A 13552-nucleotide genomic window follows, 5' to 3' on the forward strand; every position below is an offset into this window, starting at 1 on the left:
TCATACTCTTGTAGGTCTGATGAAAGAAATGAGTCTGATCCTTCCAACACAGTTTGACCTGGCAGATGCAGCCGGCAGCCAGCTCAGCGGCTGTGTGAGGAGCTCACTATGTTTTGTAAATGGAATAAAGTTCATTTAACACAGCAGGCCTGTATTTGCTGTTAACTCAAAGGCCTCTCGCCTGAAAACAACCTGAAGATCACTTAACCCATCACTGCTTGCAGGAGGAATTAGCTCCTGAGAACTGCTGCTGGTGGAGGAGGTGGATATTTCTGAGAGATTACTTCTGTTCCCAAGGCAGGGTGAAGGTCTTTTTCCTGTGATGCTGAGTTCATCATTGAAATACTCAGTCCCTGTTCCCTTTTTGGAGAGCCAGGACTCTGCCCCAAAAATGCTCTCCTGCCTCTGGGCTGTCTCTCTCAGCAGTGCTGCCAATGTTTGTCTTAATGTCATTTTGCTTTTTTTTTGGCTGCTTTTCTCTTCCTAGATGGGAATGCTGTCATTACCAAATGACACCCGTTTCCCATGGGTCCCTCCAGCCTATAGGAAAGACATCCCCCTAGCTCAGCTGCAGGCAGGCATCTCCTGGGGCCAGTGGCTCAGGTAAGTTCTCCTTCTCCTTCTGACTCCTTCTCCTTCTGACTGAGCTATCAGTGCCTGTCTGCCTTCTGGATGTGTCTTGTTGACTACTGACAGCCACAGGTGAATGGCTCACACTCTGATGGCACATTTTTAGACATTTAGAGGTTAGGAGATAAAATGGGAACTTGTTTCCTAGTGTTTGCCTCCCATGTTCTGTCAGCATCTCTCTCCTCAGCATCCACCCCAATGTCACTGCCCTCCAAGTCTGCTATGCTCTGCTGCCTGTCCTGGTTTCCCTCTTGGGCAGGTTCAGGTTTAGAGTCTGCCAGCCTGTTTTCTTCCAGCAGGAGACAAACTTCCCTGCATCCTCCACAGCTCATCCCTGCAGCCCATCCCACCCCTGCCCCGGGGCAGCCGTTCCCTTGTGGTGCCCCAGAGCTGTGTTTGCAGCTGACCTGTCTGGAGAGAGCATTAGCATTGCTGCATCGGGGCAGAGGACAGGTTCAGGATTGCTCCTTGGGTTGTTCTTTGTGGCTGCTAACTCTGCCTTCATGCCCCAGAGACGCAAGGTGTGTCCTGAGCCCAGACTTTCCCCTGTGGAAAATGGGGGCAGCAGTTCTCAGAGTCTCCAGTGGGAGTTTCTCTGGGGCATGGCAACGATCTCACCTGGCTGAATGCAGACTTGTGCCGGGTTAAGCCATCAGCCTTGAATGACTTCTCTGTTCTTGTTCCAAAGCAGCTTCTAAATTAGAAATCCTACCACCTGCATTTGATATGGGCAGGGATTTTGCAATACTGAGAGGCTGAGTCAGGCACAGAGACAAGAGCCATTCCTGCTGCTGAAAGGTTCTGATGCATTTAGGTACCAGTGCAATAGTTTCCCTCCTCACCCCATCACCCGTGGGTTGAGCAAGACTGGCAAACCTGGTCAGCTCAGCACCAGAGGAGCAGCTCTGGGGGGCCCTGGGCACTGGCTGACTCAGCAGGGACTCTGCTCTCTGCCTGCTCATGGCTTTTCCAGTCAGCAGCAGCATGGCCAAGGTAAATTACCTGGTTCTGGAACAGCTTTGGGTCCTGCTGAGATTGGCAGCCTCTGTCTTACTGTAAACCTTTTTGATATAGCAGCAGAACACCATCCAGGTATGGAAAACAGGCTGACCCTCTCCAATGGTCTGCCACATGTGTGTTACATTTACTGATCCAAATTTTCCTAGACTGTACCCTGAAGGGAAAGCATCTGATTCCTGTCCTTCAGATTCAGGCCCCTTTGCCAGTTCCCATTTTAAAAACTTCCCTGATAAGATCTAATGGAGTTTATTCAGGCTATTATATTAGCGGTGGCTGTGGGAAAGGGTCTTGTAAAAAAAAAAAGTCTTTAGACTTCTGTTATCCTTGTATTTAGTTTCCTGTACTTTTTAATGCCTTCTGACCTATGGCCAAACCATACTCAAGGGATTACTTGAATTATTTTATTGATGCTTCTAGCATCTTGTTGATAGTTTTCTGCTTTTGAAAGCAGAATGTTAAATGGTGAAGGAATCAAGGGGTTCTATCACTACAATACATCTGTGCTTTGTCACAGCAGAAGTTCTTAACTTTTAAGTTGTTCTGAGTTTCCATGTTTGAATACACAGCATTCTTTGGGCCAAGCCCAGTGAAACCTCCATCAGTTTTCCTGATTTACCTTCCACTCTCCATACACTGTGTTAGATCTGGGATTTCATGCTCTTCTCATCCTGGGTCACAGCTTGATCTCTTTCAGGTGGTGAATCCTGCAGCTCCATAATGTATGGCTGCTCAAGACAGCCCCTTGAAGCAGCCCACGTGGCTCCTCAGCAGGTCTGCAGGCTTAGAGGCAGCCAAAGAAGTCTCCTGGCACATTTTCCTCTTGAAAGTGGGTGTGAGGGAGGAGGAGGCAGCAGTTATTGAGCTGACAAAATTTCTTGTCTCCTGCCTGGGTCTCAATGGGCTTCAAAAGAGGGTCAAGAAATGCCAAGTCCTCAGGCTGGCCCTGTTCCCTGCAGGGGCTGCCTTCCAGTGTGGCCCAGGAGCCTCTGCTCAAGGTGATTTTTGTCAGCATTTTTATTCCTTTTGCACCTCTTGTTTGGGTTGCTGAAGTTTTTCTGCTGGCTTGTACTTTTATGAGGATTCATCTTACCCACTGGGCCACCTTCCCTTTGCTGGTTTCCAGCAAAGCCGTGCCACAGCCGAGCTGCCCTGGGATGCCTGGGCCTGGTCCGGCGCTGTCCCGGCCGGCTGGAGCTCCACCAGCAGCTCTGCTCAGCCCATTATGGGAAAAGCAGAACTCTCTTTCCTTTTCTGAAAAACCTACAACTCTCTCGACTCTTTGGCCTGACTTTGAGCCCAATGGTTCCTCTGTTGCTTGTCTTCTGTTGCCTGGACAGAAATATTGGCCCTCAGTGTCCTCCCTGGAGGTAACATCCCACACCTGAGTCCAGCACTGAACCATTTGCCCCAAGCAGCCTGGGAGTGTCCTGGGGCTTTCTGTACTCCTGCCTGTGTCCAGTTCCTTTGGCTGGATTGGAGATCTTCTGTGTGCTCTGATTTTTTCCCTCCCACCAACTCCAAAATCATCTTCTGGCTGCCCACGAATTTCTTTTGATTCTCTTGCCTTGACAAGACCTAAACATTTCCACACACTCATGCCATCTTATGGGTCCCTGGAATATTTGTAGCATTTATTTCTCTTTATCAAACCCATTTGTATTAGGCAGTGCCCCTCAAAAAAAAAAAAATCAACAAGGATTATTGAAACCCTCTCCTCTACCCTGTGCAAACAGCCCTGCCTGTGAGGGCAAACAGGTCTTTTGTCCATCATTTTGCTGTTCCATGTTGATAACCACTCTATTTTAAAATGTTTTTGCCTGAAGGAAGATTATTAAACATGTTTTTGAGCAGACTTGCACCAATTTCTTTGCCAAACTTTTGCCATTCCTACCCACCTGAGGCCGATCCTGGTGGTGCTGAGTTGCTGGAGGCAGGGATGTGGCCGATCCCTGGGTAAAGCCTGTTCTGGCATTGCACAACGTGTCTGTTCTCTGGGGGGCCATGCGCAATCTCCACCCGGGACAGATGTCTGAGCTTGATCCCTCTGGAATGACGTCAAAGGCTGCAATACTGTCCCTCTTCCCAGGGCTGGCAGGGCCTGGCCAGGGGCTGCTGTGGCCACTGCCTTGCCCCGTGCAGTGGCACTAATCTGTCACCAAATGCCAGCACAGGTGGCCCCTGCCACTTTGCACGGTGGAGATTTGCTTACATGCCTAGGTCTTCCTTGTAAATTCCTGCTACTCTAGAAACCCCTGACTGAGAGCAAATGGGACTTGATTTTAAAAGGAGCATCCTCTGCTGTTGACCTGTGAGCAGATGAAAGTCCAGCAAACTCACAGCCCTTCCCGTGCTTGTGACACAGGCTGGCACAAACAAATGCCATTTGTAATGGAGCTGCAGCAGCCAGCACAGCAGAGGGTATCAGTAAATCCCTGGATGTGACTTGGCGCCCGTCTCTGTGGCACTGATTAGGAGGACAGGAATTATCTGTGTGCAGCTATTTTGGATGCTTGTGTGAAGGGCTGCTGAAGGCAGCAGCAGCCTCAGCTCGTACCCAGCAAGCCGTGGTGACATGGGGTGACACACGCTGCTGCACCTGACTGTTTGCCACGGGGAGCTTTCCCAGTGCTGCAGGGAAGGAGACTGGCATGTCCCTGGGGCAGGACTTCCCCGGGGCACCCCAGCCTCTGCGCTCCCCGGGGGCTGTGGCAGGGCAGGGGTTGGAACAGGATGTGATTCACGGTGACCTCCTGGCACCATTGCCAGCCTTGCCTGTGCCTGGCCAGCCCTGCCCGCTGCTGAGGCACTGCTGACACTCCACATCTGCCAGACCCAGCCTGCAGTGGGCTGCATCCAGCCCGAGCTCGATGAAATGCTGTTCCTGATCCAGCTGCGTGCTGGCCCGAGCCATGGTCCATTTTGACAGCTCTGCACAAAGGTCAGGGGGAAGGAAGGAGCATTTGACGTTTTCAATTTTCATATGAATGCCCTGACAGTTCTTAGATTCTTCTTAAAAAGCTGATGACAGATTAAGACCAGCTCCCAGTTTGGGATTTTGGAAATACTGAGGTTTTCCAAGTTGTCAATCCAGCAGGAGGAGTTCCAGCATGCCTGTGGCTGTGTGCAGCATCCTCTCCTTTAGCCAGCTCAGGGCTGCTGGTGGTAGCTGCTCCCAGGATGTGACCACATGTATGTATGACCTGATGAAAGTGAAAAAAGAGTCTGTAACATTAGCAGGAATATTTTTATTGGCTCATGAAAAGAAATAACTATAAGATGTAGAAAGCTATTAAAAAATTGCTAGCATTACAAAAATGGGGAAGACTGGTTTTTAACCAATATAGGTTCAGGGGTAAGGTATCTTTAAAAATGTGTAATTTTGAGCTGGAAATACCACTGAGACAGGTCTTGAAAATAGATATTTAGTTACCAAATCAATTTTGCTAAAAGATCCAGAGTGAGCAATTGGTTTCATTAACCTCTGCTGAGCTCACTAGCAAAATCCCTGGTTAGAACTGGTGCTGCTGTGTTGGTTTGCTGTGGGTCTCATCAGCAAATTATTGTGATTATAACAGACTTTGAAGTGAAGAACTTGACATTCGAAAAGCATCATTCTTTCTGTCTTCTCTGATAGAGATAACTAGTTTATTCCTAGGTGTAAAAGCAAAAGCAGTTGCCTTGAGTATTTGTGTTAACAAGGCTGTGAGGAGAAGGACTGGCGTGGCAACACTTCATACTTTGCAGGGCAGAAATTGGCCAGTGTTTCCCTTAGAGATTGTGATATTTAGACAGGAATTCCAAAGGGAACTACCAGAGTGAAATTCCACTGACTCTGACAGGTTTGCATGATCAGTGCCTCACTGTAGTAAGAGAGATGCTGCTTGCTGGTGGCCAGGAGCCCTAATGGTATCCAGGGAAACCTGAGTGCCTGCAGTAATTCACAGGATGGTCACCATCGAATGCAAGCTTGTGCAAAACCATCTAAATGTGGCTTGATCATTGAGTAAATTGGCTTTAGAGCTGAGGGCAGTTGCTGTGCCAGCCTCTGCAGCAGACAGATCCCAGGTCCACTTGGACAAAAACTGGGTGATGTGCAGAAATTGTGGAAGAATTAAATCACTCAATAAGATGTGATGTTTCTCCCAATCCAGTGATTACAGGCTCTTCTCACAAAAGCTGCCATATTCTCTCTGCCTCTAGCACAATTGAGATGTCCTGAAAAAATATTCTATATTTTCTTCACCAGGCACTTGAAATTCATTTTATGAACATCAGTTTTTTCTGAATTGTACTTTGCCAAAATTGTTATCCTTAAGGAACAGGAGGTGAAACCTCAGAGAAAGGAGATGAGGTGAGTCACTTCTGGCCATATAGACATTTAAATAGTTGCAGAATTGGAAAAGGACATATTTTCCTCTCAAGCAGTGTTTGTGGGGAAAAGAAATATATGCCAGTAATCTGAATTTAGCTCTCCATTATTGCTTGTAACACCAGCAGGGGTAAATATTTTGCTCACAAACACTTACAGAGTAAGAAAATGGGTATCTTTAGATTGCAGGATATGTAATTAATCTTTCCCCAAACTTTTAGGCAAGTCTAAGGTGGATGTGAATGAAAACACTATGATCATATCTGTATTTTGAGAAGAATAATCCAGGTCTGAATCACTGGCTTTTCATTACTTACATTGCTACTAAGGACCCACTGGATGAGAAAATAGAAGATTTCATCACAGTGGATAATTTTTGACTTGAGTGATCCAGTTGCTTGGGGTTTTTTGTCTGTTTTTTATTATTAATTATTCTGCTGAGAATATCTGCCCTGGGACAAACAAAGCAGTCAGCTCTCAACGGCAGCAAAATAAATCTCAGTCCAGGGCAACACAAATTGGGAAGACGCTCCGGAGAGTGGTGCTATTTGAAATAAATTGAGGAAATATTTTAAAAGCTTGCATAGAAGAGCAGAGTTTTGCCAGCTCTTACAATTGGACTTCAGAGTAACTGCTGAGTGGGTAATTAGTCCCATGGGAACACAAGAGTCTGGACAAATGTAAAAAGGAACAAGACGGGGGAAAAAAGCGTATGAAGAATTAACTTTGGAAAACAAGCTAGAACATTAGTCACAGGAGAGATATAACTCAGCTTTCATTTAACATTTATTTCTGTGATGAACAGAAACATTGTTTTTAACTCTGTATTGAAGCAGGAAATACAAACCTTACTTTTTAAGACGGCTGGAACTACTTTACTGCTGTTCATCTCTTTGATAAGAAGGTAAAGGAGAGGGTAAAGAGGTGCTGAAAACACTGCAAACCCAGCAAACAAAAAAACTTGGGTTTGGGTGGAACAGGGAAAAAAACAGTTTTGGAACTGGTCAAGATATTAGGTGGGGTCTGTTTTGCTCTTAGAGACTCCCCCATCATGAAGACAGAGCAGTTAATTAAGGTTTAAAAGATGATGTCCCCACCAACCTTTGCTCACAGCCTGTCTACAGTGCTGGGTTGAGAGCACCCCAGCTGGAAGGAGGTGATTTACCTACCTGACACGGCAGAGGATGTCCCTTTGCATAACTCTTTGCTGGATTTAGAAAGACTTGGTGGAATACAACTACAAAGAAATCTTGAAGCATGTGAGACACTTCTGAGGTTATCTAGTGCCCATGTGGTTGGTTCTGCCATTCCAGAGCTCCTGATCCATAGTCCTGTGCTGTAACTACTGAAGCAGAGACTTATTTATAGTTTCTGCACTTGGCTTTTGTGGTTCATTGCTCCCATTATTATCTCAACAGCAGTGATTTGCTAATCAGTCCTTTGTAGAACAGGACTAGTATTGCTTTGGCTGTTTGATGTTTGGAAAAAGGAAGAATGTAATTCCAGCATCTCTGGAGAAGCAGGAAGCTTTGCAAAATCTCCTCATATATCTGGGTGTGAATCTATGTAAATGGGCCTGGGGCAGTAACAGTAACATCTCAGCTGAAGGTTCAGCACCAGGCACCAGACCTACATCTTCCTAGTTTTGAGGACTTTCGTGCTTTCTCTACAGCCTCCAAGAAGATGAAGTTGAGCTCCCAGCTGTGTGTTCTGCACTGGTACCCACAGGAGCTCTGTCTGTTGGTGCCATGGTGCTGCATTTCTGACCTGGCGGTGCTCCAGCTGTGACCTGAGCGAAGGTTACTGTGTTTGCATGTACACTTTGTGTTTGCTATTTAAGGTGAGTGAGAGGCTCTGAATTCCCTTGGTTGGGTCACCCTCTCTGTTTCCCAATTCAATGCAAACAGCCAGAGAGGCAGGCAGCTCTTCCTTGAAGACATTCAAATTCTCAAGAGGTGTGCCAGCGTGTGGCAAACGTGGTGTTGGCAATGCACGGTGGACACAACGTGGTCATAGTTGTTCAGTCCTGTAAACACTGTCTTCAAAACCACCATCTCCTCTCAACACCTCCTTGAGCCACTTCCTTACAGTGCTCAGCACAAGGATCCTGCACAAACGCACCCAGCCCTGGCGTATTCCTTCCAGGAGAGGGCAGGGGAATACAGTTTATCGCAGATCCACTCCTGAACTGGAGCCAACGTCCATCCAATCCCAGATCTCCCTGTACGTCTTCCAGTATATTTTGCTTTCCTAAACTTGGATGAGCAGAAGTGGGTTCTGAATCTCCTCCAGGTGAGTCAGAGGGTTTTGTCACATTTACAGACCTGCCTGTCCCTGAGTCATTTTCGGGAGGGGCGGCTTGGGCTGGGCTGTGCCCCTTGCCCTGGACCCCTTGCAATGAGTCTTGTGTATTCCATTGAAGGCATCGGCTGCTGGGCAGCTTCAGGACCTGGATTTAAAAAGCCGAGCCCCACCTCCTGTGCTTCACCTTTCCATCAAGCCAGGGGAGGCAGCGATGGGCCAGCCTGTGTGTCACACGCTCAGCACACTCCTGTCCCTGCAGAGGGTGGCCTGATTCCCTTGGATGTCCATGATAGCAGCAGGAACAGCTCTGCCCCATGGTGCTTTTGCCAGATTAAAGTGCAGGGGCTGTGCATGGAAACCCGAGGTTGGAGTTGGACCTGGCTAAAGATGGGCTAGAGAAATGCAGCCAGAAAGTTGGCTAATGTTTTCTCTCTCGGTGTATTAATGAACAGAAAGTTTTGGAGAAAATCAGAAACTCTCCCCAGGTCCCCCCACTGTCTTTAACAGTCAAAAACGTAATAGCATAAAATATCCTAAAATGAGTTTCTTCCAACTTATCTCCTCCTGGACCTATGATTCTGACTTGAAAAGACAACATAATTTCCAAACCAGTGGAGGAAAGAAAAAAACCCAAAAATCAATAAACTGTTGGCCCTGCAGCACAGATGCCCTGGCAAGGCCAAAGAAATTAAGTCCTGAGATTGCTGTTGCTGTTTCCACCTTGTCCTGCAGAGACACAGCCAGGGATAAACATATTCTTTGTGTCAATATTTCTGTAGTACCGAGGGAACTTACAGTCCTTATCTGTGAGTGTCAAGGACTGCTAAGATAACATGATCATATAATTACTGGAGAGTCTGACAGGCTTTTTTTGTTTCCTCTGTCCCCATGTCACTGTTCTGGTGCTGAAAGTCGAAACCCAGTAGAGCTCAGGTGGATGTGACCATGGGCTTTGTGGCACATGGAAGGGTTTGATCTGTAGGAGATTAATTTAAAAAAAGGGCCCAAAAAAACCCCAAACAACACACAAAACCAACAAATAGAATTCAAACTTCCTTTTTATTTATTTATTTTTTTTACTCTGCTTGATTATTTTTGCTTCTTTCATTGGAAAAAGAACAACCTTGATTTGTAAATCAGATGGAAATAATCAATTCAGCCTGACTAACCCTTGTTTTGCCAGGTGGCTAGTAGGCTCATCACATTACTAATAGTTTGCTGCTGCAGTAAATGGGATATAGCAAGGGCTGGGGCAGAAATACCACAGGTGACCTCTAAAGACAGCAAAGCACTCACTCAATGGAACACAATCTCTCTTTTTGCCCATCCATGAAGTTCAAACATTTTTCCTTCAAGTCCCCTCAAAAACAAGAAGTAATTTGTAACACAGGACTGTGCAAGCAACATAGAAAAGGGGAGAAAATCTGAGGCAGGAAAGGTGAGCCTCAGTAGAGCATGTTTAGAAAGGCAAATTATGAGCAGAGCCAGATAATTGTTAGGTGTAAACTGCTGAGTGTGGTGTGGAGGAACCCTTTGCTGTCTTTCCCACCTTGAATGGCTCTGTGCTATGTGGCACAGAACAACTCATGAATAGTTCAGACTATGGCTCCTTTTTAACTTTATAAAACAGGGCAATTATTATCTCCAGGAAAATTTTTAAAAGCTTGAGTGCTGAGGTTTATCTGCCTTTCCTGACTAGATCTTTAGCACACAGCCAAGAGACAAAAGCCAGATAAAGGGACCTTAACTCTGTGTTTTCCCAGTGTTTGACTGGGCTGTGCCAATGCCAGAAATGCTGTCTGAGCAGGGCAACCAGTTTGACTGAAGTTCTCTCCTGAACAGTGGCAAAAGAGAGAATGGAAAATGCCCAAATAATATCAAGGGACAGAAGTAACAGTAGATTTTCAAAGGAGTTGCTGAAGAGGTGAAAATAAAGAAATCATTTAGTGATGCACAAAAAAGATGGGTTGGGAAAATTCAGATGTAGTTCATAGCATGGGATGAGGACTCAGTTGTGCTACAGTACCAAATGAGGGGCACTAATGTGAGACATCAGTCACAGATGCACAAAAATTAATTCCCAAAATCTTGTCTCAGCCCAACAGCCATTGCTGTTTCTCATGAAAAGCTGGCAGAAAAAAAGGGATCAGAAGTAATTATATTTGTCTAGATCTGTGCATTTCCCCTGCTGTTAATAAAGGCTTGTAGTGTGTCCAAAGCCTTGAGCAAAACGTAGATGTGTGTCAACTTGCTTTCACTGTCATGGGGCTCAGAAGAATTAACCAGTGCACAGCTTAAGAAGTACATGCAGAGATCATGGAAGGATGGAAAAGTGGCTGAGCGGCTCAGAGGCTGGCACCTGCCCCTGTAGCTTGTAACCTTCAGTTTTGGGTTTAAGCCCCAAAGTGTGCCTGCAGTCCTCAAAACCAAGTCTGCAGTTCAAAGCACTTGCAGAAGACTCATGGATAAGAAAATATGGTCTAGCTGAGAATGGAAATTTCTCTGTTAAAATCTTGGCTCAGGAAAGATGCTGTAATAGATAAAGCTATGGGGATGTTCCAGCAAGGACAGCCCCAGACTGGCATTCTAGGAGACAGTGACTTTTGTGCACTTTCCCATTATTCTCTGTTGTAAGGTGCCAGGTTTGTGCTGTACTGAGGCATCAGAACTTGTGCCATTCTGTCTGTTTGGTTTTAACATGTCCTTTGTCTCTGTCTAGAAATTTTGCCTGGGCAGAAAAAGAGGACTTTGGATATTTGCCCAGGGTGTACTGATGTCCAACAGCCTGGTTAGGGCAGCAATTTCTACAAGAGTTCTGGACATGAAGCAATGCTGAAGGCACAGTCACTGAGCCTGCACACAAGGGCTGTGCTGAAGGTTCCCATGGATTCTGTGTGCACAGAAAAGGGGATCTGGACATATGCGAAAGGTCTGGTGCATCCAGAACTTGTCACACTGTGTGGGAGTGAGCTTGGGTCAGGGTTCATTCTGCATGCTCTAGACTCACTTCCCAAGTGCTGTGCACTGCCTGCCTGCATTCCTAATACTTTATTTTTTTCCCCACAGAGAAATCTCAGGGAGAAATACAAATGCCTTAGTTACACTTTCCTGGTATTTTCCATTGAATTTCGCCTCACAGCAGTATTGAAAGGCTGAGGTGCTCAGTAGGGTTCTTCAGATGTGAAGAAAGTATCAGATCCCTCCTCAGTCACGACATGCAGCCACTCAGGGGCAGGTGCTGGCAAAAGGGATGGTGGCAGTGCATCCTGTCCCACAGCAGCACGTTTGGATCTGCTTGAGCCCACTGAAAACTTCTCACCTTCCTATCTCCAGCCTCAGAAACAGCCAAGAGCACAGCCCTGCAGCTGCACAGTGGGCAAAGGACCCAGCCTCCAGTGGTGCTTCTAGGGAAGCCAAAAGGCTGTGGGCCCAGTAAAATGGATGAAACTTGAAAAGCAGAACTGGGAAACAAAACACCGTTTTATTTCCACATAAGGTAAACATGGGACTTCACTGCATCTCTAGCAATTTAAAGGAAGTTCAGAACTACTGTGACTAAAATGTGAAGACATTGCCTTTTGCAAGTGGAAAAATGCAAGCTAGGGAAATCTCTAACATGTCCCAGTGCCTAGGTAGTTATAGTAATGAAAAAATTAAGATTACAACTTTTGGTGGTTTTCATGTAATAAACATTAAAATGGAATTTTGTATGCATAGAGACAACAATTCAAATTCGATTAAATTCCAGCCTTGAGGGCTTAGATTTTAGCTGTACCTAAATTTCATGTCCTTCGCATTGCTAAATCACACTAAACTTCACCTACTCAGGCAACAAAGGGGTTTTAATTGAGAAAAAGCAGTAAAGCGAGGTTTGCCAAACATCTATTTTGGGTAAAAATATTTAAGGCCAACATTTTTTACCAACGTAATCCTTTTTACGTCAGTGAAGTTACACTAATGCAGAATTTGGCCCTGGTGTATTTGTATAAATATAGTATCTAGGATTTTGATGAGTACATATTCATGCATTATTCATTGAGACAATGTGGAGAGGAAGAACGAGGTCTGTGCAGGAGAGCAGAGCCCTGAGCACTCCCAGGTCCTTTGTTCATCCCCAGTGGGATGAAGGAGCACCTGTAGGGTCAGCCCTATGCTGCTGCCTGGCCATGACTCGTTGAGGCTCAATGTCCTCTTGAGAGGAGACTGGTTTATGTGTGCCAGGCTGTGGGATGTGTTACTGGCAATTCTGAAGAAATGCAGATGGAGGATATTTTTGCGAGTTTAAATTGAGGTGGATTTGAAAAGAGATGAGACTGTGTCTTGGTTCTGCCACAAACCTTTTGTTTGACCCTCTGTGCCTCACTTTCCCCATAAAATGAGAATTATCATTTTCCCTGCAGGACAGCAAGGCCTTCTGTGGGGAGAAGGAATGGTGTGCTGTCCCAGTGCCCTCAAAAAGGGTGCATAGACCTGTTGTTATAGGACTGCATCCTCATATCCCAGGCTGCACCTTCCTAAGAAATCTGAAAAAAGGAAAAATTGAAAACTGAAATTGAAAAATGTCTAATTGAGCAGAAAAACAGAAAAGCTGCTGCTGCAGCTGGCCCCACTGTGATCCTCTTCTGTAGGAGTTGAACATAGATCCTGATCCATACCAGGTATTGCATTACTACAGTGTGTTTGTGTATATATGTATGTAATAAAAATAATCTAATAATATTTATATCCATAAATTATGCGCGTTTCTATTAAGAACTAGTGATGTCTGTAGTAACAATGGTGTGTGTGTGGGACACACGTCCCAGTACTTTCTAGCATGTCGGCAATGCCCCCATCACGCTTTGGCGGGCAGGAAAGGGGCAGGTGTGGGGCAGGAGAGAGGGCACGGCTCTCCTCACACCTCCCCCGGGCCTCGCTGATCGCCAGGAGACGTCCAGAGGCTTGCACACCTCCAGACTCACAGAGCGGTTTGGGTCGGAAGGGACATTAACAGGCCACCAGCCCAGCTCCCCGCAGGGAGCACTGCCGTTTTCAACCCGATCAAATTGCTCAGAGCCCTGTCCAACCTCACCTGGAACGTCTCCAGGGCCGGGACATCAACCAGCTCTTCCAGCAACCTGCTCCGGTGTTCCACCACCCTCACTGTCAAACATTCTGCCTCGCCCCGAACCCAAACCAACCTTCTTTCGGTTTGAACCCATGCCCCCTCGTGCTGCGGCGACAGGCCCC

General features: G+C 46.3%; 1 long non-coding RNA gene across 1 annotated transcript; it reads right to left on the reverse strand.

Moving 5' to 3' along the window:
• Positions 1-2037: 2037 nt before the first annotated feature.
• On the reverse strand, positions 2038-13534 carry LOC147650991 (uncharacterized). Its single transcript, XR_015275191.1, has 2 exons — positions 13395-13534; positions 2038-4850 (listed from the first exon to the last, which is right to left on the reverse strand). It is a non-coding gene; the product is annotated as an uncharacterized LOC147650991 (long non-coding RNA).
• Positions 13535-13552: the final 18 nt, after the last annotated feature.

Source organism: Cyanistes caeruleus, chromosome 11 (genome assembly GCF_971803275.1).
Source record: "Cyanistes caeruleus chromosome 11, bCyaCae1.hap1.1, whole genome shotgun sequence".
NCBI lineage: Eukaryota > Metazoa > Chordata > Aves > Passeriformes > Paridae > Cyanistes > Cyanistes caeruleus.